The 25,219-nt window shown below is 38.7% G+C and overlaps 1 pseudogene; it reads left to right on the top strand.

Moving 5' to 3' along the window:
- The first annotated feature begins 2,677 nt into the window (after window positions 1-2,677).
- LOC101417256 (olfactory receptor 2M3-like) lies at window positions 2,678-11,465 on the top strand (annotated as a pseudogene).
- The last annotated feature ends 13,754 nt before the right edge of the window (window positions 11,466-25,219 follow it).

Below are 25,219 nucleotides of genomic sequence, written 5' to 3'. Positions count from 1 at the left end.
GCTGGCTTCTGCTGGGATGGTTGACAAGAGCCACAAACCACACACCCAAAGTATTATATAGCCACATATTGCCCCTGTTTCCAGGGCACACTGTCTGGATATATTGAGAAATTTCTAGGTCATCAGTTGCTCTTTCCTTTTTTCTTTAAGCAGTTCCTTCCTCAATTTCTCTCTTTCCTCTTGCCTTTTGCTATAAGAAATGGAGAAACTGGACCACATATTCAACTTTTCCTTGGAAATTTCATCCAAATACTCATGTTCAATTCATCAAGTTTTGCTTTCCACTCAACAGAACTGAATTCATTCACATTACCTGTCAGTTTATAAAAAGGATCACCTTTCCTTCAGTGCCCAATAAAATACTCCCCATGTCTGGCTGAGGCCTCACCAGGAGCACCTCAGGCATGGCCTCTTTAAATCCTCTAAATAATAGATTGCACATTGTTTCTTTTATTACTGAAATTGTAGGTTTATAGAAATACCATGCATAAAGTACCAAGCTCTAATATTAACATTTTGCATTAATGTAATAAATTTTTTGCACTTGAAAGAATATTTTTGTAATTGTATTCTGACCTGTAGTCTATAGTTTCCTTTATGGCTCACTGCTTGTGTCATACTATTAAGAAATAAAAGCATAACCTTGCAAAAATATTTAACATGTCACTCCTGCCCCCACTTCAGTTGAATGAGGGCTTGGTCTTGCAGGAGAATATCAAATAAATAACTCCTGCCCCCTGTTTCTGTAAATCAGCCAGTGAAAACAAGGCCTTGTAGACTGATATCAAATGAGTGACACCCCCTCTCTGCTTCTGTAAATCAGCCTACAACCTTGCAGGTGCATTCTGCTTCTATAACCCCCTGCAAAATATCACCTAGCAATGCATTAGCCAGTGAGCAAAAGTTATGTGGATGCCACCTGAAATCCTATATAAACCTATGAAAACTGAAAAACAGGGCTCAGAATTTGGAGATTAACTCTCCTCTGGGCCCACACATAATAAAACTGTTCATCCATCTCTCTGGAGTGCTGGTTTTGAGTCTTTCCCTTGTTCCACATTTGTTCCCTGACCGGGAAACCCAACCATGCTGGCCCTTTAAGCCTCCAGTTTGGGACTAGTGGGCATGGCCAGAAGAGATCTCCACACAAACAAGGTGATGCCAACTGTCTCCGTGAGGGGGCCTTCTTCAGGGAAAGGATCCCTGTGGGCCATGTCCTCCATGTTGGCTGGACTTGGTGGAGAGGTGGATTAAGCAACATTAGGAAACATTGAATGGTAAAGCTCCAGGATTCTGTGTTCCAGTCGGGGCTGTCTCCAGACAGAAGGGAAGACTGGTCACCTTCCAAAATATCATGATTTGAGATTCCAGGATAGGGCAGTCCCTTGGGTGGGACTGTGTAACAAAGCTGAGTGACTGAGTGAATGAATGGGGACTACAGAGGCCTCTGCTGATCCAGTTTGTGGCTCCACTGCATGTGCTATGGAGTCTGAGTGGGTCCCAACCTGCTCTCCATGGCTACAACATATGGCATAATGGCTAATCAAAACTTTACACAGATGCCTTAGCTAAAATGAGCCTAAGTTCTCACAAGAGACATGGACAGGTGGGTATCTGAGTGCCTTGTGAGAGGGCACACTCCTTTGTCCTGCGACACTGGATCAGGGAGGGGATCATCACAATCCAAACTCACATTTTTAGAGTGTATGTTAAAAAACTTCAAGAAAGGCATTTCCATGGATTAGAGTGTCCATAGGTCCCCCAAGAACTCTCCAGACTCCGTGCAAAGTAGAGTGGCCTAAGTTTAGTGTTAATGAGCCCTCAGAAAGAACCCTAGCAGTGGCCAAAGTTTGTGCAGTTTAGCAGACAGTCACTGCAGCCCCTGGCCTCCCTGATCAGTTTCCCTACATCAATTCCTGATTAAAAATTGCCCAAACCCTGCCGCCTTAGGTTTGATTCTATGTTGAAAGGAAGGGTCAGAGCAAGGTCCAAGTAGCTCAGATGGCCAGACCTTGAAAGCCTATTATTCTACAAGGACCTCTGGAGAAAGACAACCACAATATGTTCCAGCCATTCTAGAGCATCTTCCTGACCCAGAGCCTCCCCAAGCAGATATCCAAGAGACTTGTCCACCTTCAGTTTCCCTGGGCCCATCAGCATCCCCCAAGAGGGATCCTGAGACACTTTTGACAAGAGGAAACTTTGATCCACACAGCCTGCTCTTCAGATGCCCTTTCATAAACACAGAGCCCAGCCCTGATTGGTGCAGATGGGACCGTCCAAGCCAGTAGGCCAATCGTGTTTTATTAGCCTTTCACAACTACTGATCTTTTAAACTGGAAGCACCACACCCCTTTATATTCAGAAAACCCTCAGGCTCTTATCAACTTCATGAGTACATTTTCCAAACCCACTGCCCCACCTGGGGTGATTACCACCAACTCCTCCAAACCCTGTTCAATATGGAGGAGAGATACTGCATCCTTATATAGGTCAGAAAGTGGTGGCAAGAACAGGCCCCCACAGGTGTTTTGGAGCCAGAGGAATGGGCCCAAGAGGCAGTAACGGAAGCCCAACCAGCCTGGAACTTTAACACAGCTCAGGGGCAGGCTGCCCTTCATGATATCGAGAAGCCCTCCTCAGAGGGGTACAGGAAGGAACAAGGCAGCCCACAAACATGCCCAAAATGGCTTCTGTCACTCAAAAGCCTGAAAAACCTCCAGGACATTTCTATGAGCAATGCTGCAAGTCCTTCAGGATCTACATGTCCTTTGACCCAGAGGTCCCAGAAAAGTCAGAGGATGGTCAATGCAGCTTTCATCACCTAGACTGCACCAGACATCAAACAAAAACTTCAAATTTAGATGGGTTCACAAATATAAACATCTCCCAGCTCCTCAAAGTCAAAAACAAAGTATTCAACAACAGAAAAAAAAATTGCTGAGGGGGAGTAAAAAAGCAAATAAAACAGCAAGTCTCCCTATTAGCAGCAGCCTTAAAAATTCAGACCCAACCAATCAAGAAAGGTCACCCCAAAAAGGGGGAAATACTTCACCATGGAACTCCCGCTGCTGCCAGTACTGCCTGGGGCTGCCTGGTGTACTTGTCTGGATTTAAAGAATGCTTTTTTTCCTTCTACCTGCTGGTCGCTACCCAGAGTCAGTCACTATTTGCTTTTAAAAGGAAGAATCCCAAGACTCAAAAAAAAAAAAAAAACCCTCAAACTCCAAGCTCTGCTGCTAGTGCCTCAACTGTCCCTTTTATAACAACACATTGAAAAACTAAACTACACCTTGGAGAAACAGGAATGAACAAAGGGAAAAGGAGGGCACCAGACCCCAGAGAGAAACTGGCTACTCCCAGATAGATGAGTCTTCATCCAAAGGAGGGCCACCTACACCCTGGTTCAACAATACCACCAGCTCGCCCCCCTGGGAAAGACTGCTTTAGGAGCCTTGCTCAAAAAATATTACTGCATTGCCCAGATGACCTCACTCTGCACCACCGTTAGTAGCTGTTGTCAAACCTGTGCTAAAACAACTCTCCCCAAGATCCACAGACCCTGGCCAACATCCAACACAGAGGAACTGCCCATTTTAAAAACTTAACAATGAACTTTACAGAAATAAAAGGTATAGGTACTTATTAGTAATAATGTGCTCCTCCTTAGGCTGGGTCAAGGCCTTTCCCACTCACACTGAAAAACAAAAATGTAACTAAGGCTTTGCTCCAAGAAATAGTTCCTTGGCATTGGATACCTTTATCTATAAGCAGCAACAATGGCCCAGCTCTCCTGTCAGCCATCATCCAAGAGCTGACAAAATGCTAGGAATTAAGTAAAGCCCACACAGTATATAGACCACAAAGCTCAAGTAAAGTAAAATGCAGAAATCAAACCCTCAAAACCACCCTAGCTAAGGGCTGTAAAATTAAAAATTAAAAAAAACCCTGCCCTCCCATGAGTAAATCTCCCAATAGCCCTCATTAACATCAGACTGCAGCCCCAGACCCTCAGGCTTTTTACCTTTTGAAGTTCTGTTTAAGCAACCACCCCAAATATTCAAATCTTCAAGGGAAATCTCAGGCTCCTAGGAAAAAATGGCCAGGATTCTATCCTTCAACGGTTAAAAAACTCTAGCCCAAATACATAAAACTATCCTGTCTTGGGATTCCATCCCATTAAGCCACCAGTACAAAAACACTTACCTGGAGACCTAGTTTGGGCAAAAGACTGGAAAAAGAGCCCCTCCAACCTACCTGGATTGGCCCACATACTGTTATCCTTGTAACTCCCACTGCTCTCAAAGTTTCAGTTATTGGTCTTTGGATTCATCATACTAGAGTTACAAGTACACACTCCAACAAGAAACAAAACAACTGGACCACTCACCCGTAGGTGATTGTTCCTTGAATATCCAAATTGCCTGGAGCCACTGAGAATCACCATCACCTGACTAGATGGGCTCCTGTTCCCTTTGGTTCCTACTCCTCTTCAGACTGCTTGGCTTGCTGTTTGGGACTGGACTGGCAGCCATGGTTCCCAGAAACTGGAGTGTAGCTGAAGGGACACTAATCTTAATAGTGTGCTTGTGTCCTATAGAATTCTTTACTACCTTAAGTTGTTTTTCCACTGAACGTGAGTAACACTCTATAAAATTTATAGGGGCATTAAAGGGCAGAATTGTTAAGAAATAAAAAGCATACCTTGCAAAAATATCTAACATGTCACTCCTGCCCCCACTTCTGTGGATCAGCCTGTGAGGGCATGGTCTTGCAGGAGAATGTCAAATAAATAATTCCTGGCCCCTGTTTCTGAAAATCAGTGTGTGAAAACATGGCCTAGTAGGAAGATATCAAATGAGTGACACCCCCCTCTCTGCTTCTGTAAATCAACCCAAAATCTTGCAGATGCATTCTATTCTGTAACCCTGCTTGGAAAATTTCACCTAGCAACCTGTTAGCCAATGAGAAAAAGTTATGCACAGCCCACCTGAAATTCTATATAAATCTATGATAACTGAAAAATAAGTCTCAGAATTTGGAGATAAACTCTCCTCTGGGCCCACATATACTAAAATTGTTTATCCATCTCTCTAGAGTGCCAGTTTTGGGTCTTTCTGCAATTCAGAGCTCCTGGCTTTTCTGCAACAAAACAGTTCTATGGATTAAAATTTTTTTTCTAATAGTATATATACAGCCTAAAGTTTTCCCTTTTATTCACATTAAAAATATATATCTATCTCTGGACTGATAATATGACACCCAGGCCCAGAGCCTCAACAGACTTCAGCTCCTACACTTTGATTTATTGAACTTACCCCACTCAGCTAACATCGAGTTGAAGAAGGTCAACCACCACACCATGAAGCCTAGAGTGTCTACAACTGAAAGCAGGAGGAGTGCATCCAGTATCCATGTGGAATCTAAGCCCCAACTTGACATAGAGGTGCAATGGACACAACCAATCCAATGTCCACAGAGAAAATGTGGAATGGGTGTGGGAAGGGTAGCCATGGTGGCTCCTGGGTTTGGGGAATGGGAGGAAGAGATGAGATGTGGAGGCGTTTTTGGGACATGGAGTTGTCCTGGGTGGTGCTTCACGGACAATTACGGGACATTGTATATCCCCCCAGGGCCCAGTGGATGGAACGTGGGAGAGTGTGGGCTATGATGTGGACCATTGACTATGGGGTGCAGTGATGCTCAGAGATGTACTTACCAGGTGCAATGGATGTGTCATGATGATGGGAGAGAGTGTTGCTGTGGGGGGAGTGGGGAGTGGGGGCGGTGGGGTTGAATGGGACCTCATATTTTTTGAATGGAATTTTTAAAAATAAATAAATAATTAAAAAAATATATATATCTAAGTGCTGTTGTTGTTTTTTTTTTAAGATTTATTTTTATTTATTGAATTCTCCTCCTCTCCCCCGGTTGTCTGTTTTCTGTGTCTTTTTGCTGCGTCTTGTTTCTTTGTCCACTTCATTTGTCGTCAGCGGCAAGGGAAGTGTGGGCGGCACCATTCCTTGGCAGGCTGTTCCCTCCTTCGTGCTGGGCGGCTCTCCTTACGGGTGCACTCCTTGCGCGTGGGGCTACCCTACAAGGGGGACACCCCTGTGTGGCACTGCACTCCTCTCGCGCATCAGCACTGCGCATGGCCAGCTCCACACGGGTCAAGGAGGCCCGGGGTTTGAACCGCGGACCTCCCATGTGGTAGACGGACGCCCTAACCACTGGGCCAAAGTCCGTTTCCCTAAGTGCTGTTAATTACATTCACAATGTTGTGCTACCATCACCACCATTACCAAACTCTTCATCATTCCAAATGGAAACTTTGTACCTTTTAAGTTTTAAGACCCTAACATTTCTTACTCCCTTACCCTGGGCCCTGGTGACCTACTTTCTACTTTCTGATTCTCCAGATTTGCTGATTCACTTGATTTTGTATGAGGCAGAGATCTACCTTCATTCTTTTGCATACATATATCAAGAGAAATAGAGTTTTAATGATATTCTACAAACTTAGAATAACAGACAGTACAAGAAAAAATATGAAAGTAATATAATGATCAAAATCTGTGAGAAAAAGAGAAAATAGATGATAGTGTTAGATAAATTCTTAACTTTCATGTCAGGGTGGTTAATCAAAAAATGAAGGAATAAATATAGTATTATGGTGGTAACTAGCAGGTGAAATAATTAGAAATTATTACATTTCATTGCTTTTGTGGAACAAGAAGTGGATGAGGACTTTATATATTAAAATATATGTATTTTATTATAATTCCAGACTTTTAAATAATTATAATTAAAACAAAAATATGGGCGAAGAACAGAAAACTTCTACAAGATTGTTGATATAGCCTGATTAATAAAAAATTGGTAATAATTTTCCCACATAAACTTGCGAATTTCTCTAATGATGTATTTAGAAAATCATTTTCCAAGAACCCTAAAAAGAAAAAATAATTCAAGCTCCTGAAATCATTAGCATAGAGGATGTGAAATTGGAATGATAAAGGATTTTACTAATCATCTTGATTTTCTTGAGGTTGCATTTTATCCAGAGAAATGTAAAGAAGAAACACGTTAACTGAAGCTGGCTGACATACCAATCATCCTTTGCAGTACTGATAAAACCCATACACCAGCTTGAGAGCAAGAACTGTAACAAAGAGGTCAAGCTGACATGAACAAATTTCAATGATCTTCACCACAATCTTATATCAACATCCTGCTTGCTAATTACGGAACTGGACATCGAGGATAGCCCCTTAGCATCATAGTACAAGGAATGCATGTGCCAAGTCTAAATCACGTTCTTTTTATCCCTCCCCATTACCCCAACACCTTCGCTTTGTCTCAAGCAGCCATATAAGCAACTCACTCAGCTCACTCTTTGAGCAGAAACCTCTTTTGGTGCTGCTCATGCAATAATGCAATTTTTTTTTTTTTCAAAGATTTATTTATTTTATTTAATTTTCCCCCCTCCCCTGGTTGTCTGTTCTCGGTGTCTATTTGCTGCGTCTTGTTTCTTTGTCCGCTTCTGTTGTCGTCAGCGGCACGGGAAGTGTGGGCGGCGCCATTCCTGGGCAGGCTGCTCTTTCTTTTCACGCTGGGCGGCTTTCCTCACGGGTGCACTCCTTGCGCGTGGGGCTCCCCCACGCGGGGGACACCCTTGCGTGGCACGAATTTTAACTCAATAAGCTTACTTTGTACCCCCTTTATACGTGTGTTTATTTTATTTTCAGCACAACAAGGAATATGGGTTACTTGCAGTTTCCAAAATAATTCTTTGAACTTTTTTAAGTACTCACTGAATGAATGCTGAACAAACAAATTTTTTTTATAGTGGTCTTACTTTGTATATTTTTATTGCAATTATCTTTACATCTAATTTCCATTCAATATTTTTAAAGATTATTTTTATGTATTTATTTATGCCCCCCATCATTTGTCCTTGCCATCAGCACTCTGTTTCTGTTCATTGTGTGTTTCTGTGAATGTTCATCTTCTTTTTTAAGGAGGCACTGAGAATCAAACAAAGAACACCCTTTATGGGAGGGAGGTGCCCAATCACTTGAGCCACATCCCCTCCCTTCTTGTTGTGTCTCTCATTGTTTCCTTGTTGTGTCATCTAATTGTGTCAGCTTGACATACAAGCCCATCCTGTCAGCTCACTGTCTTGCTCTTCCTCCTTAGGAGGCACCAGGAACTGAACCTGGGACCTCACATGTGGTAGGTGGGCTCCAAATTCTTTGAACCACATCTGCTTCCCTCCACTGAATTGTTTTAAGTATAAAGTGCCCATTATAAAATTTGAGGAATTACTAAATGGAGATAAATGTATTAACATTATATGGGCTCTGGCCTTAAAACCCAGTGTACAGTTCCAGAATAAAATCAAAAGGCTAAATATTGATTTTTATCAATCTTTTAAATTAGTTCTGCTTAAACAGACTAGAATCAAAGTACACTGCAGTCTCCCATGCAAAGCACACATCCAAATCATTCATTTCAACATTCATTTTTAAGAAGGACAATATAGAGCAGACCTGCCATCTCCAGAGAAAAAAGAATGAAAATGGAGGAAAAATAGGAAGATGATCTTCACAAACAAAAGAGCAAGGGAGGCTCACCTGAGCAACTCAACCACTAAGCAGGCAAGAAGAGAGCCTCTGGAATGAAAAGCTTGTGTGGGCCTTCTCCCAAGGAAGTGGAACAATCTCAGGTCCAATTCCTGTTGCACCGAAAGCTTATTCAAATTTGATGCCCACCTCTTTAAGGAAAAAGAAAATAACATTATGAAGAAAGAACTGCTATAACTATGTAATGGGGCTATAAGAGGGTTGCTGGAACTTAAGCTTAGTTGGCTTGAGGGTGTGTCTTCTCCTGGGTAGAGGTGAAAGAACAGAAAGAGACTTGAGGACTCAGAGGTTTAAAAATGTCCTTCTTTTCCTAAAAATTTTCTACAAATGGACTGCATCATATATCATATATACCTGAGGCCTGTGGACTAGAAACAGTGAACATTTGTCTCAACAGCAATTGCTAGCAAACGCCTGAAGCACATCCAGTCTTTAAATGATTCCATTGAGCAGTGCTGGGCAGCTTGAGAGCACACCCTTCCTTTAATGAAACAATAAATCCTGCCATGCTTCAGCTGGGCTCCTCTATGGTGGTTCAACAATGTAAAGAGCTGTATCTGTTTCATTTGTTTTTGTCTAATCTTTATAAAACATCCATTTTCCCCTGAGTAGTAAAAGCTAGCCTTGGATGGAGATATACTAAGACTTTTTCCCCCCGTTTGTAGTTGATTTAGAGAAGATGGCAGAATCACAGGGTTTGGAATTTGGGCACCTTTCTACAGCTTCTCAAAGTTCCTTAATTTTTGTGCATGTGGAAAGAAATCTCAAGTTACTGCAGTCCACAAATGGACATAAATGATAATTCTGGTTTTAAACTTCTCATCCACAATTAAATCACCTATTAATGTGTGTTATTTATGCTTATTTGCCAATTATTCTGAATTTGAAGTTCATAATCTGTGGTAGTCCTGTTTATTATCCAAGTTTGATACACTAATGAAATAACAAATGTATATGTCAATATTTCTTGGAAATGACAGATTATTAGTTGGAGTAATTTTACTTTACTATACAGTTAATGACATTCAAAAATGCTTTATAGTTCTGCTATAGAATATGTTAATACTAATATATAATATTTTTAATATACTCATATCTAATACCATCTTATATGTTCCTTGAAATATCACATGCTCTGTCCCAGATACTATGTTTTTATCTGAAATCTTCTTTAATAATCACAATTTTATATGAAATTATTCCTATTTTGGAGGAAATAAAATGAAGCCCTTGATTGTAACTTGGCAAAGAGAAGAAAGTTAGCAGTGGTAGATGAGGTACTCATAATTGACAGTACCTGACTGTGAAGATTTTATGCATTCTTTATACATTTCTGGCCATACCATGTGTGACAGTTTGAAGTTTTAGAAAAACCAGAAAAGATCATGTTGTTTGAACTAATCCGTATCTGTGGGTGTGGGGTCCCTTGATTGCATTAGATTTAATTAAGGGACCTTTTGATTAGAACACTTTAGGACCTTTGATTGGACTATGTCAGTGAGGCATGACCCAGGTTGGGCATTTGCCCTCTTGCTGGAGGATTATGCAAGTGGAGAACTGAAAACAGAAACATGGGAAAAGATAGCTGCCATTTTGATCCTGCCATGTGAGAGAGAGGATAACGTGCAGCTACAGAAAGAATAAGAAGCCCAGAGAGACTGAGGGAGGTCCTTGAGGCTGGAGGCTTGAATCTGAGGAGCAGAGAAGGACAGAAATAGGTGCCTTCCCAAGAGGCTAGGCCTTTGGAGCAGCATAAATATGAAAGAGAGGAGGCCTCGAAAGAGCCAAACCAAATGCTTGATGGGCTGCAGCTGAGTATGAGGAGAAGGTGGGCCATCCCCCTGGAGGGGATGGCAAGGAACTCAGCCAAGATCAGCTACCACTTTGTGGCAGGAGGCCAGGATCTGCCAGCATCTCTGATGATGCCTTGATTTGGACATATTCACAGACTCAAGAACTGTAATATTTTCTCCTTAAATCCCATTAGAAAAGGCAACCCATTTCTGGTATTTTGCATTGGCTGCCTTAGCAAATTAAAACATCATGTATGTTGTGCTGCAGACTGCCATGCAGAGTCTGCATGGGGAAATCACTAACCAGATGTTTACCTTTGATAACTTTTTGTGGTTCTCGGTAAAGAAATACCCATCATGGGATGGGCAAATCAGACATTTAGCCCCAACTTCAGCCTCCTGGGACTGTTCAGTCACACACGCACTCACATGGTCTTCTTCTCCCTGGACCTCAACATCTTCACAGGGGCCATCTTGGGAAATAGACTCCCGGTTCTCCTCATCCATTTGGACACACCACTCCATATGACCACCTCTCCCTCAGACACCTCTCCCTCATGGACCTCATGGTCATCTGTACCACTGTCCCCAGAATGGCCTACAACTACTTATCTGGCAGTAAGTCCATTTCTGTGGGAGGCTGTGAAGCCCATATATTACTCTACATGTCCCCTTTTGGTGCCAAATGCTTCCTCTTGGCCATGATAGCCTATGACTGCTACGTTGCCATTTGCCACCCTCTTCGATACCCCCACCTCATGAGCCAGAAAATATGTAGATCATGGCTGCCTCTTCCTGGGTCCTTGGATCCTTTGATGGGATTGTTGATGTGGCAGGCACTTTGTCCTCCTATGGTGGCCCCCAAGTGATCACCCAGTTCTTTGGAAATGTGCCTGCCCTACTCAGTTTCTCATGCATGGATATGTCTATAATTGAAACACTTGCCTTTGTCTGCTCTATAGGGATGCTTTTCTTGCATTTATCACTCATCATTGTCTCCTACACTCAAGTAATTAGTATATCTTAAGCTAAATACCACACTTCCCTATTTTATTACTTCAAAATTAACAGTCAAACCAGAGAGACACAGATATTTCCTCATTTCCCAAAAGCATGTTCTATAAATGAATTCTGTTTGTTTTGGTAAAGGGATGACTTTTTCCCCCTATTTTGACTTCCTTTGCACTTATGTCTTTACAAATTGTTTTACAGTGACACATTTATTCCAAGGTTCTGTTGAATAATGCATTAGTATTATACCAGAGTTTGTATTTCTTTTCATTTGGCTTGTGGAAATCTAAAATTGTATAATGAAACCCCAGTTGCTTTGCTCCCTACCTAGAAATCATAATCACTATAATTTCCATGCATTGAATTAGGATGGGAATATTTATGTTCTTCATAGGAAAATAATCACAAGCAAATGAGTATTTGAAAAGCTTCCATGAGTTAGAAAGTGATGTAATAAAAGTTTTAAAATCTTATTATGACAGTTGTCTGCATTTCTCAGTTTCCTGATTTTTTTTGTTTTTTAAAGATTTATTTATTTATTTCTTCCCCCTTTCCCCACCCCCTGCCCCACTTGTCTGTCCTCTGTGTCTATTTGCTCTGTCTTCTTTGTCCACTTCTGTTGTCAGCAGCATGGAAATGTGTGGTTCTTTTTGATGCATCATCTTGTTGGGTCAGCTCTCTGTGTGGGCTGTGCCATTCTTAGGCAGGCTGCACTTTTTCTTTCATGCTGGGCGGCTCTCCTTATGGGGCACACTCCTTGCATATGGGGCTCCCCTACACGGGGACACTCCTGCATGGCATGGCACTCCTTGCATGCATGAGCACTGCATATGGGCCAGCTCTACACGGAACAAGGAGGCCTGGGGTTTGAACTGGGGGCCTCACATGTGGTAGATGGACAGCCCTAACCACTGTGCCAAGTCTGCTTCCCCTCAGTTTCCTGATGATCACTGGCTAGTAGCAGTATGAATGTTCATTGATCTCTGATGTCCCTGATCCTAGCCCCCCATTCAGAGATAACTATACAGGCTTCTTAATGGAATATACTCAAATTCAATAGGAAGGCTCCACTTTGGTGCAGGTGGGAGCAGGCAAATGAAACCTTTTTCTATCTAAAAGATCAAATTTCAATGAAATTGACTGGTTCTAACTGAGAAATTGCATAAATTTAGAAGGATCAGAATTAGGTTTACAGAATTTGCATATACATCTCTAATTTATTTCTTGGCATTTAGAGTTGAGATGAAAGGATATATCTAAAATAGCATCAGACTTGGTATAAATTTACTTAACATATGGTGGCACTGTTGGCAGAGAGAGTGGTCAGTGCCTAGGTTCATGGCTTCATTGCAAGAAAGAATTCAAGGACATGCCACAAATTACATAGGCAAGTAGAGAATTCATTGGGGGGTCAAACAAGAGAACAGAAGTACACCTTCAGAGTTGAAGGCAGGCATTCTCAAGGGAAAGAAATGCCAAATTCTGTCTTGGGGTCCCCTATTTTAAGGGGGTGCAGGACACCAGGGTCTGCACTGATTGGCATATTTGAGGAGAAACAGGGGAACTCTACTGGGTGATTTGATTTGCCTAGGGGGGTGGGGATTGCTCTCCAGTGGTGACTGGCTTCCAGCTGCTGTCCTTGAGGTCTGCAGGGCATGTTGGCCAATGGCGATTAGCTTCTGGTCATTGTCCATGAGATGTGAGATAACCTAAAATTGGGTGAGGGGTGGTGGAGTCCCTCCTGCCCCTTCACTCTTTGCCACCATGTAATGGTGTTGTTGACTGCCTTCTGATAACACCGCCCTTGGGTTTACGTGCTATGAGCTGTAGGGTGAGTGCTCTAAGGTGTTAGTCAGTAGGCTGATGCTAGTTAGAGGGACATTGCCTCAGTTTCTGTTTGTGTTGCTTATTAGGTTCTCTGCCCCCATCCTCCTTAGGTTCCTATTCTATCCTGCCTCAGCCTTATTTACAAGAGTGTAGAGGTATGCGTATTGTGACAAATGCTATACCCAATGCTTCAGTGGGCATCTTAAAGTACAGGATCCTGGAAGTAAACAGAAAGGAGGAACATGAAGGTTTTAGATGTACATAATGAACACCACTGATTATTTGGGTCCTTACAGAGATCGTGAAAGTCAAGTGTAATATTATTAAATATTTCTAAATTTTACAATATAGAAATACTTCATAGCTGTTTTGCTAATTTGCAAGGGAAGGGTAGAATTTCCCCCCAGATATGAAAAAGTGCCAAAATATCATTCTTGACATGAGAGTTTTCCTAATTGGCTTTATATTTGTAACTGATCTAATTAAATCTTTGAAACTTGATTCTTTCTCCTATTTTTGACAACATATTTGTCATCTGTGTACATTTTTTACTGAAAAAATATTGTAATTTATATTGAGTTCATTAAATTTGCTTTTGCTTAGGAAAAATATTCTAAGGAATTAATTACTGATTATATGTTAATTGACTATAGCATCCTCTAGATTTTGTAGGTATGAACAGAGTGTTATCATATTTTTAGGTATTGAGTATCCCATAGGAATATTTTGGAATTTGGATACATTTACACAAAGTTTAAATCATGTACCTTTGAGGTGCTGAAGTGCCATTAAGAATCCCTGTCAGATCACTTCAGAGTCTGTCAATCCCATAAGGATAAAGCAACGCATATTTGTGTTCCTAATTTCCATAGCATTCAACATTTGTAAACTGTTGATCAATTAATGGCGTAACTTGACATGAATGACTTTGTTTATTGTAATAATCTTTTTAAAAATTTAAACTAAAAAATTTTAAAAAAACTAATCTAATAAATTTATAGTAAAGAGTAGTATGCAATATATAACTGAAACATTCTTTGACTGCCAAAAATATATTAGAATACAAATCATCATTTGTATATTATATAAAAGAAATTAATATATATTACATAATTAAACTGAATTTGACATTGTTTTAAATACTTCCCTATTTTAACATAATACACAAAAGTACACGAACACAATATCAGAAACAAAGAATTCCTTCAAAAAGATTTGTTTCAGAAAAACAGAAAAAAGGTGCTGTGTACATAATAAACAATGACATAGTGTTTTAATGCATCATTTACTCTTCTTTTGTATGAAATCTTATTTAATGGAAGTGAAAATCAGAAATTAAACCTGAGCATACGTTCAATTAAAAATTAATAAAAAACTACATATTACCACTAATTTTCAGAAGACGTTTGTAGGTAACTATTAAAATCAAATTTCAATCAAAATTTATATTTTCAGTAAATGTACATTGATGAATCTGATTCCATGAACTCTATACTTCCATTTCTAGAAATTCTGGCAATAATTATGTATGGCCTAATAATACTCATCTAATAACAGTCCATTTTTTTAGATAAACTGAAACTCTCTAACTTTGAGAATAATAGTTTCCAATAGCCAAATATGATGAAGTTCTTACAGAATTATCTGTCTAGAAATTCATCAGCCTCAACTTTTGCTCACAAATAAAATAGGTAAACCAAAAAAAAAAAAAAAAAAGGAAACCTTTTTACCAGTAAACCAAGTATTCTGCCAGAGGTATTTGTTTCCCTGCTTAGGGGTAAGAAAAGCGAGGGAGGAGGATGGTGGCAGCTCTACATGCTTTGTATTGCAGGCCCATTCATTTCATATGTAGTCTGACATCATAGAAACTAACATTATTTGTGTGACGCTGCATTTGGTATTTACCATAATGGTGTGTTCTGGCCTGAGGGTAGACTCACAGGGCACAATTCATGATGAAAGACAACCAAGGGCTTCTGGTGATCTTCACCATGAGCTGCCCTAGTCAGTGCCAGGCAGGATATACTGCTGCATCATCATTGCGTAGGAGACCTCTTAAGGGCCCTAAAAGTCTTAACTGTATATCTCATTTGTCCCAGTGCAGGTGGATACGCCAGCAAGTGTGAGCAACTGAAACCCTAAGGACTAACCTGAGGGTCATCGATGCTCCACTGGGAGCTTCTGTGAATCCAGTACCCTGACTTACTGAGACCTGGATATTAAATGCATTCAGGTTTAAAAGAGAAGGAAGCAAACTTGGGAAAATATGGTCCTCCAGAGTAGCTCAGTGTCTGCTCAAGATTGTTTTACCTCATTCTCCTCCATGGGGAGGAGTGCTAGCAAGAATGGATCCATTATAAGGACTTGAATTGGAATAAGGAGGGAAGATAAAGAGCTTTAGGTATGAAGGGGTCAAAGCCCTTGGCATATCTCCCCTTCAGTATAGTGAAAGGCAATTGGTAACAGGTGGAAGAAGTGCTCTTAGAGATGTTAGGTGAACAGCTGAGAGGAGGTTTGGCTTTAGGTTGTTGGGAAATAATTCCTCTTTCCTCAAATTCTGCTTAACAGGTTTTTCCTGTGAATAACCCTTCTGCATCTTGAGAGTAGTAAATGTATATGGCTGAAAGTTGTGTGTAGACACAGACAGGAAAAGGCAGTGTGAGCTCTGAGCCAACATTTTGGTGTTTATGAGTTTTACCCATTATGTGGTTTAGTCCAGCTCAACAGGGAATTAAGTTGAGAATGGGGATGGGGGTCTAATGGAAACTAAATGTGTATTTACTTGACATTGGCTTCTGAATATTCCCTTGGTGTTGATCTGAGGGAGCTCTGTTCATTTGTGATCTTGAATGTCTAGATAAAAACCGTCATTCCCACTGAGATGGGCAAATGTGGGCAATTTTGGATTCTCAGGAGTTTTTCAGCTGACTTCTAATTTGAAAGTAAAAACTCCATACTCTAACTTAGTGAAGTGGAAAAAGACCTCTATCTGGCACCACCTGCTGGCATTTTTATTGAGGCCCAGATATATGGAATTATTTCATTAACACAACTAATATCGAAGGTGGGAGAGGGACCCCAGCCACTCTAAAAAATGGTATTTGTTAGTTTCTAAGCGGATCACATTTTTCTGGTCCAATATGATATTTCTTTTTTTTTTAAAGATTTATTTATTTATTTCTCTACCCTTCCCCCCCACCCCGGTTTTCTGTTCTCTGTATCTATTTGCTGTATCTTCTTTGTCCGCTTCTGTTGTCATCAGTGGCACAGGAATCTGTTTCTTTTTGTTGCATCATCTTGTTGCGTCAGCTCTCAGTGTGGGCGGTGCCATTCTTAGGCAGACTGCACTTTCTTTTGTGCTGGCCAGCTCTCCTTATGGGGTGCACTCCTTGTGCATGGGGCTTCCCTATGTGGGGGACACCCCTGTGTGGCACGGCACTCTTTGCACCCATCAGCACTGCACATGGGCCAGTTCCACATGGGTCAAGGAGGCCCGGGATTTGAATTGTGGACCTCCCATATGGTAGACAGATGCCCTAACCACTGGGCCAAGTCCACCACCCTCTAATATTTCTTATATGTTTCTGTCAACTTCCAAATTTTACCGGTCCATTGAAGGAGGTTTGGCGAGTCATCTGAGATTGGTACCATATACAATAATTCTTTTTGGGTTCAACATGTCTAGAGGACAAGATTTAATGCGAAATGTATTGTGTGGTCTTTGATTCTAATGTTTTCTGATGGGGGTGAGGATTATTACCATCTCAGACCAATGATCTCTGGAAATTTAGGTTCAGTAGAGAGGAACTCTTCCTGATATAAGTAGTGTTTTGGGCTCATTAAATGAGGTACCTTGTGTTGGCTGAAAACTTTTAATGAGCATAGCAAATGGGAAGACTCAAGTTGCCTAGCCAAATAATGGCCTACTTGGAAAAGTGTAAAACTCGAGTGATTCCCAGGGACCTAGCAACTATGTCCAACTAGTGAAAAGAAGAAACTGTTATTATGAGCAAACTCAAAAGGACAGAGCTTTTTGATTACCTTGGATACACCTGATGGAGAAATATGTCTGATAATAGTCAATATGCTTTGACCAAAATGATGTAGCAAACCAGGTAATAGTTATTCCATGATAATTAAACAATCAGTATATAAAATGCTAGAATTTAACTTTTGTGACATAAATATTGTTTCCTACAAGTCTAATCCAACTACACAATGTTAAAATACAATCACTACAAATGTATACCCATGATGAATTAACTTATTACATATAAATATGTATTTGTGGCAGGGAAAGATAATGTAAGCATTTTGAAAAACCCAGAGGACATTAAGATTGACAAATTTGAAGGCATGGCAGTTTAAAACATGTATATATCCAAAAGAATAGTAAATAAGGGAAAGATATATAACAGATTGGGGAAAATATATTCAAATATTTAACAAAATATCTTCAAATAAACTACAAAAGATATTTAACAAATATCTTCAAATATTTCAATCAATACAAAGATAAACATTCCAAAAGAAAATTGGACCTTATGAATAGGCAATCCCCACCAGACAGACTGCATGTAGCATATAAAAATGTTCTAAATATTCCCACTGATTTACAAAGTATAATTTAAAACAACAATGACTTGATCACCAAGTAATCAAAAAATGAGAAAAGACTGACTATATTCAGTGGTGTCATGGGGTGAGGAAAAGGGCATTTTCACCTATTGGTAGACTTGTGCAAATTGTGTCACGACAATTGGAGTATTATTTGTCAGTATATAACATTTTAAAAGAATGTACCATATGTGCCATAAGTTTTTTAATAAAATTCAAGTTTTGGATAAAATTATTAGCACAGGGCTTAAAGATACATTTATAACATTTTATAGCACTTTTAGTTTCCTTAAAAAATGAAATAAAATAATTGAAACAACATAAATGCTAACCAACCAGCAAACAGCTAAATAGCCTGTCTTATACCCATATACCTAATACCATGAAGCTGTATCTGAAGAGTAAGGATGCTCCGTTTACAACGTCACTGCATGTAGTGCAGTTCTACAGCATATATTTAAGGTTAAGGCAAAATTCCATATCCAAACTATAGTTAGAAATTGACTTCATTTAAATTTTTAATTCAGAAAATATGAACTGGATTTCACTGAACTAAATTTTTAATTCAGAAAAGTGAACTGGATTTCACTGAACTTGAAAATATGGAAAAGACTAGGCCATTTATTTTATCACTTTTAGTTTTTACACCAGAAATTTTCCAAATGTAAATGTTTCTCATGATCACCTTGAGTATGTTACTATAATTTACATACAACTTTTTCATAAAAAAGAAGTTTCATGAAAATTTTGTAAAAATGCAAAAAGACAAATGGAAACATCTTACTCAAGCCTTACCACACAAGGCAACCACATTTGGTGCATTTGCTTTGTTTCATGACAGCATCCTATTTATGTTGAATGTGGTTTAGTACAGTTATACCACTTACTTTCAATAGATGAGAGACTCTCCAGAGACATTTTCCCTCTGAATCCAAAGCTGGGCTCATGACACTTGCCTAAGGGAGCTGTAGCAAACATGAATACTCAGGGACTTCAAGAGATACAAAGGTCACTCTAGGTGCCACACTCAGACTGACCCAGAACAAGATTCACAGCACATGGGAGTTTTCCACTTGGTGAGTGAAATGGAAAATTAGGATCTGACAATCGGGGGCAATTATAAAGATTTAGGCAGCACAGAAGCGTGGTCAGTACTTTGGAAAGCACTATCTGGGCATTGGAGGAATCAGGTCAAGAGGTGTCAGAATTCATCGGTGAGAAGGAAAACTTGAATATAAGTCATGTGTGGGGTGATGGCTGAAAATGAGCATGATGGCATATGTTTCTTGGTCCCTCTCTTACTGTTTTACTCCTCCAGTAATGATTTCCTCCATTAGGAGCTGCTGGGAATGAGCTTTTAAATGTGCAACACCGCATGTGGGAACAGGAATTAACAGCAAGGACCTGGAGACATAAGGCCTGGTTTAACTGCTGTCACCTACTGGATTTATGAATTTAGGGAATTTATTACGCTCACTTCATGTCATTGTCCTCTTCTATAAAGTTGATATAAGACTTGTGCTGGCTTCATAGAGTTGAAAGTATCCAGTGTTCATTATTCAATTGTCCCAGAGCCATGTTCCAGTCCTGATGACTTGGTGTGTGTGGAGGGTGTCTGTTTCTCTTTTTTTTAAGCATTATGCAGAAGGAAATCTTTCATATCTTCTTTATTCAACATCTCAGGATCATAAAAAAGGAGTAAATAATGTGAAGACGACTAAAGCTGGATTACTCTTTGGAGGGACCCAACAACTCTGTGCAGGAGAATATTTCTCTAGTAGGTAGAAATATGAAGTTTATACTTTAAAAATTCAGGCTCTCACAAAATGTTAATGCCCTCAATATCATGCCCATAATTTCTTAGGAGGCTGTTAGCAATTTCCCTATTTGAAACTTTCATATTTATTTTTTACATTTAGGTTATTTGTTTCAATGGTAAAACCAATAATGCTCATTCTTAAAATGGTAAAATGCAAAGTGAATGAATGACTTAACAAATAGAAAAAAGGACAACATCACCCATAATTCAAGTTAGAGAATTTGAGGATCCATTAATAAGATTTTGGCATATTCTCTTCATGTTTCTTTTGACAGAGATTTTTACATATCTGAAATAAATTATGAACATTTCACATCTTTAATCAAAATTCCATAAATATCTAAGTATAATTTAAAACCCATTTAAGATATCTTTCTAATTTTCACAAACAGAAGAAAATGTAAGTTATAGTGTCAAATTTTAAAAATGTAAGAAATAAAAGTTTCAAATCCATACACCCTTCTAGTTCACTTTCTCAAGAATGAATCACAATTCATTACTGAGAATGAACAATATTTATCACTTCACTCCATGGGTGTTGCTATGTAGGTCCATGACAGCACATGAGTGATGATTCTAACCAAAGAGAATGCTCAAAACAAGTTCCAAAACAGACAATAAGGCTTTCCATTGAAAATAACTGTGAAATCTCAGGAGCATATCTCTGCTTGTTTTTCTGTCAAACAGTGTGGCATCCAGGGAAGGCTGACTGAAGTGACTGTGCTGGAAATATGCTCAGGAGCTACGCTTTGAAGTTACTGAATTAGCACAGGGAAAATCAGAGGTAAAGGCCAATGAGAGGGTAAGAGAGAGAAGAACTGTTTGGCCTTTCAAAGAGCAGCCAGAGCAGTAACAGACAGGGATATGCATTATTGCCCATGGAAGGGCACAACGCCAGATTTATTACTGCTCTTTTCTAAGAATATTTTGTGATCTCACTCCCATTGTTCATACACACACACAAACAGAGGAAGTGTGCACACTCAACGTTCTGTTCTATTAGAAGTTGAGTTGGAAAAACTCAGAAAAACTTTCAAATTATGTGCTTTGTTGAAAGGCAAAACATTTATAAAGAAGGTGATGAGTTTATTCATAAACAATACATGCATTATCAGATGTGTTTTGTGTGTGTGTCAAGACAGTACAAACTCTGGGTTTGCACTATCTCTGGGTTATGAGAAACGAGTAGCAGTTAAGTTTCATGTGGTAGTGATGCGTCATACATGCACTTGAAAATGGTGGGGATTTAAAGAGGTCAAGATGGTAGAGAGTTTGAAGATACCCAGAAACAGGAAAAGTTGAGCAGAGCTACGTATGTCTACTAAACATGGGGAATCTAGTATTTCAGGAGCGTCAAAAAATGCTTATCTCAGGAAATGAGGATTGAAATATATCTTGGGACCAGTGTTTAATAACAAAATAGGTCCCTGAAGAGTCACCTAGGCTTGGAGAGACAGCATCCACCTGTATATTATGTGTTAAATGTTCAGAAGCTCTCAGGGAGTATTCTCAAATCATCAGCCTCTAATTATTAAATATTCTGTCTGGAATTAACTTGGATGAATCAAGAAGTTCCACATATGGAAACAGTCAAAGAAACTCTACATGTTTCAGCAAGGGTTTGAGAGACAAACTGCATAGACAAGGGATATAACCAAGATGATTTTTATCAAGAGAATGCAGTGACTTCTTATCAGAGTATACTTTAGGATGACCTGATTGAAAACAACAAAAGCAAAAAAGTGCTTTCTCAAGAAGTTGGCAAATAAAAACTAGTAATAATAAAAATAAAAAAGAAGTTGACCATGAGAGAGAAAGGGCTACCATATATATGCAACAGTTCAAAAATAACTAAATGTAGTAGCAAAATTATTTCAGTTATTTATAAATGACTGAAAAAATTCCTGTAATCCTAGTTTTCAGGTAGCTCTGACACACTCGAATGAGATTATCTTTTTACAAAATTTGGATGTCTCAAACCTCCTTAGAGTATAGAATTTATTTTGAGAAAGACTACTTGAAAAAAAGAAGTGGCATTCAATACTTAATGGCTAAATGAGAGTTCTTAAGAAATACATTGCACCTTGAGGAGCATCGGCTGTGGGGAAGGAGGAGTTAGCTTAAGAATTAAGCTACTTGGGTTTTTCTCAATCTTCTAAGAAAGTGACTTAGCTTAGTCCCAGTGAGAAGTCTTTATGCTGAGACAGAGACAATTGTATTTACTTATACTGTAGAGATGACATGATGAACAATGTCTAGAGGAATTACCAACATTAAGATACCTTTTATTGTATTGATGATAACATGTTTCCCAAAACCTACACAGCAAAACCCATAACTATATTCTTAAGAAAAAATGTTCTATAAAATCTGTTTTCATTGCTATGCTAATATAAATTAATATCACTGGTGGAAACTACCAGTGTCTTCAGAGAAAATGTAAACATGAAGGTAACATAAATATGAGCAGAATAAGGCACAACACACAAAGTCATGGGTTCAAATAAGGCTTCTGGGCCAATTTGAAATTACTGCTTAACTTTATATCTTTACAAGTGGTTCACATAAACTGTGGAATGCTTTAGCCATATGTAGCGATTTCACATGGTCTTTGTGTAATTTATAGATAATCCTACATTCAACAAGCCTTTTAACAATGTTTGTACTAAAATAATGAGCTCTCATGGAAAGTAGAATGGTGTATAATAAACAGAGTTTATAACCACATTGGATTAGAATATCAAAGAAATTAAACTCGATTGTCTATAGATCTTTTAAATATTTATTTTTCTATTTAAACTGAGAAACCCATATGCATGTTGTGTGTATTAGTTCATTAAGTAATAATATCACTGGTATTGAGAAATTATTGCTTTAAAAATAATCCCCAAAGGCTATTGTTTAAAAAATGGAAAATAAACCGTTGTATGGGTGGATGTAGAGAAATTGGAATCCTTGTGCATTGATAATGCAAAATGGTACTGTCACTGTGGAATGTAGTTCCTCAAAAGTTAAACATAGAATTAGTATCTGGCCTGGAAATTCCATTCCTGGCTATCTACATCCCCCCAAAAATCATAGAAAGCAGACTCAAACAGACACTTGGCCATTAGTTTTCATAGCAGCACTATTCACAATAGCCCAAAGGTGGAATAACCCAAGTATCCAAGGACAGCTGAATGGATAAAGCAAATGGGCATATACATAAAATGGAATATTGTTCAGCCTTAAAAATGCATGGAGTTCTGACACATGCTACAACATGGATGAATGTTGAAAACATTATGCTAAATGAAAACAGGCCAGATATAAAAAGACAAATATTGCATGATTAAACTTACGAGATATATAGACTAAGCAAATTCATAGAGACAGAAAGCAGATTAGAGGTTACCAGAGGATGGCAGGGGCAGGGGTATGGGCAATTATTGTTTAATGGGTACAGATTTTCTATTTGGGGTGATCACAAGTTTTAGTGATGGATGGTGGTAATGATAGCACAACATTGTAAATGTAATTAACGCCTCTGAACGTACACTTAAAAATGGTGAAAATGGCAAATTCCATGCTTCATATATGCTACCACAGTTTAAAAATAAAAGGGATTCACTTTTTTAAAAAAACAGATCCCAGACAACATCATAAACTTTCTTTTTTTTGGACTCACAAAAGAACACATTTTTGTTTCCCTAAGTAAATTCCTACATCTTTACCAGAAACCTGGTGGCACTAAAGGAAGTGAAAATTCCATGATTTTGATGGAAAAAGGCAGGACAGGCAGTGGCCTCCTTCCTCACCCCGGTCTCCTGAACTTGCCCTTTTTTTCTTTCCTTTGTTCCTTTCCTGCTGTATTTTTTTGGTTTAAAATTTCCCTTATTGGTTAACTTTCTCAGTGACATACTCTTTTCCCCAAACGTTACTTTTCGCTATTTTCCTTTTACCATTTTTCCTGAGTCATCTACTTTCCCTCCTCATCATAGTTTTCATTTCTTTCTTTTAACATTTTTCCTTTGTTTTCCCCCAATTCACATACTTATCTTTCTGCATACATCCATATAACTTTTTTTCCCCCAAGTTATTACCTGTTATTTTTCATTTTTTTTGATTAGAGAAGTTGTGGGTATATAGAAAACTCATGCCCATAAACCACCCTCACACACATGCAAACATGTTTTTTCCTATTATTAATACTTTGTATTGGTGTGGTATGTTTTTACAATAGATGAAACAATATGATTATAATTTTAAGTATAACCCATACTTTACACAAGGGTTCATTGTGTGCTACAGGCCTATGGTTTTTATTTTATTTTATTCTAGTAACATAAAACCTAAAATTTCCCCTTTTAACATTAAAATATATAATTCTGTGGCATTAATTATACGTATGGTATTGTGCTAATATCATCACTATCAATTACAAAAACTTTCCATCACCTCACCTGATCCCCCAGGAGCCTGTATTCTATTTTCAGACACTATAAATTTGCATATTCTAATAATATTGAGCTCATACAATATTAGCCATTTTCTGTCTGAATACCTCATCTTGGTAAAATATGCCAAAGTTCATCCATGCTGTAGCATGTATCAGAACTTCATAACATTTTATAGCTGAAAAACATTCCATTGCATTATATATCCTATCTTGTTTATCCATTCATCTTTTCATGGACACTTGAGTTCATTCTATCTTTTGGCAATTGTGAATAATGATACAAATATCCATGTGCAAATATCTGTTCAAGTCCCTGATTTCATTCTTCTGGGTATATATACACACTGAGCTACAACCACTTCCCCTCATTATATTTTTGATTTCCATTTCAGCATTGGATAATTATATTGAGCAATTTTCATGTGTTTTGTGGCTATATGTTTATCTTCTTTGAAGAAATGTTTAAAAGTCATTTCTTCATTTTTTATTTGAGTTGTTGGACTTTCTGTTGTTGAATTGATGGACTACTCTATATATTCTGGATATTCAAGCACTATCAGATATGTGGCTTCCAAATATTTTCTCCAATTCCATAGGTTGCCATATTCCTTTCATGATGAAACCACTTGTTATGCAAAGTTGTTAATTATGATAAAGTCCCTTTTATCTAATTTTTTTTGTTGTTACTTGTGCTTTGGGTATAAAGTCTAAGAACTATTGTTTAACACAGGGTCCTAAAGATGCCTTCCTATTTTTCTTCTAGGATTGTAACAATTTTGGTTCTTATATTTAGATCTTTGATCCATTTTGAGTTAATGTTTGTAGGAGTTAGGTAGGTCATTCTTTTGCGAATGCAAGTTTTCCCAACACCAATTGTTGAAGACACATTTCTTTTCCTATTTAGTGAATGACCCCTTTTCAAAATCAGTTGACAATAGAAGTTAGCATTTATTTCCGAAAACTCAAATCAATCGATTGCTCTTTATGTCATTGGTCTTGTGTCAATACCATGTTGTTTTGACTCTGGGAGCGTACGCTCACCTCCCCATAGAGCAGCAAGCCTCGCCTC

This window comes from Dasypus novemcinctus, chromosome 22, assembly GCF_030445035.2.
Source record: "Dasypus novemcinctus isolate mDasNov1 chromosome 22, mDasNov1.1.hap2, whole genome shotgun sequence".
NCBI lineage: Eukaryota > Metazoa > Chordata > Mammalia > Cingulata > Dasypodidae > Dasypus > Dasypus novemcinctus.
Note: the sequence above shows the minus strand (reverse complement) of the source record. Positions and strands in the feature narration are given on the sequence as shown.